The sequence below is a fragment of the Theobroma umbraticum genome, unplaced genomic scaffold (assembly GCF_002168275.2).
Source record: "Theobroma umbraticum cultivar Fairchild unplaced genomic scaffold, ASM216827v3 scaffold_60.0, whole genome shotgun sequence".
Taxonomy (NCBI): Eukaryota; Viridiplantae; Streptophyta; class Magnoliopsida; order Malvales; family Malvaceae; genus Theobroma; species Theobroma umbraticum.
The window spans coordinates 429,689-431,271 of record NW_018397288.1 but is presented as its reverse complement, the minus strand read 5'-3'; the positions used below and the strand labels follow the sequence as shown (position 1 = coordinate 431,271).

Sequence of the window (1,583 nt, the reverse complement as noted above, 5' to 3'; positions counted from 1 at the left end):
AATCTACCAATAGTACAAGGGATAGAAAAACTCCCTAGATCCTTAAGTTTTGGTCGAAGCTCATTTTGAATTATTGCGCTACATTCCTCAGTAAGTGGCACTGTTTCAAGATCTTCCAATTTTCTCTTCTTGAGTAAGATGTCTTTCAAGAATTTAATATAACTTAGCATGTTTTCCAAATCTTTAGTAAAAGGAATATTTATGTGTAATTTCTTTAAGACATTGAGGAACTTCTAAAATTGCTTTTCAAGCTTTTGCTTTTGGAGCCTTTAGGGAAAATGTGGTGGAGGATGGGTGACTTGAAAGGTTCCTTGCTTTTCAGCCTTGTCATCTCCTTTTTTTTCCACTTCAACTTCCTTCTCAACAATTACCTTGTCATCATCTACATGCTTCTTTGAAGATTCAATTGATTTTTCAATCACCCTTTCAACGTCTTTTCAACTCCTAAGGGTAATTAAATTGCAATGTTCTTTACCTTTGGGATTGACTTATGTATCACTTGGTAAAACACCATGGGGTCTACTGTTGCTGGAGTTTGCAAGCTGTCCCACTTGGGTGTCAAGATTTCTCAAGGTGGTTCCTTGACTTTGAATTATGGCATCAGTCTTGGATATATATTGCAAGAGGAGTTCTTCCAATTGGGACTTCTTTTCAGGAATTTATGGTCTAACCATGTTTAAAATCAGAACACATGATGGGCTTTGGATTGGAAGGCCCTACATTGTTATTCCATGAAAAGTTTGGGTGGTTTCTCCAACCAGGATTAGAAGTATTGGAGTATCGGTTATTCTGTTGTGTATTGAAGTTCCTCATAAACTGCACTGATTTAGAATTGTATGGACATTGATCACTTCAATGACTATCTCTACACATCCACAAACTACAAATAATTTTTGAACTACATGAACTCCTAGTGTGTCAACCTTCTTGGACAGTGCAGCTACTTGAGTAGTTAAGGTGCCAAGTGCATCAATTTCATAAGCTCCAACAGCTTTTGTCTAACCCAACCTTTCTGAAGGCCATCTCTTCCAACAAATTATAGGCATCTACAATATTCTTACTCATTAATGCCCCACCAACAGCAACATCAATTGTCATTTTTATTGACCCAACCAACACATTATAGAATGTCTGAACTTGCAACCAATTAGGAATCCCATGATGTGGACATCTTCTCAATAGTTCCTTAAACCTGTCCCAAGCTTCATATAAGGACTCACCATCAAATTGTGTGAATGAGCTGATATCGTTCCTTATCTTTGCAGTCTTGGCAGGTGGAAAAAATTTTGCTAGAAACTTTTGTGCCAAGTCCTCCCATGTAGTAATAGACCCATTAGGCAGTGAATTAAGCCAACTTTTTACTTTATCTCTCAGAGAAAACAGAAACAGTCTCAATCTAATAGCATCATCAGTTACTTCATTGTACTTGAAGGTATCACCAATCTCTAGAAAATTTACCAAATGAGAATTAGGATCATCACTGTGTAACCCACTAAACTAGACTGAAGACTGAATCATCTGAATGCAAGCTGGTTTAATTTCAAAATTATTTGTATTGATGGAAGGTCTCCTAATGCTTTGGT

The 1,583-nt window shown here is 36.9% G+C and overlaps 1 non-coding gene across 1 annotated transcript; it reads left to right on the top strand.

Moving 5' to 3' along the window:
• The first annotated feature begins 1,153 nt into the window (after window positions 1-1,153).
• On the top strand, window positions 1,154-1,260 carry LOC149526226 (small nucleolar RNA R71). Its single transcript, XR_016352222.1, has one exon. It is a non-coding gene; the product is annotated as a small nucleolar RNA R71 (small nucleolar RNA).
• Window positions 1,261-1,583: the final 323 nt, after the last annotated feature.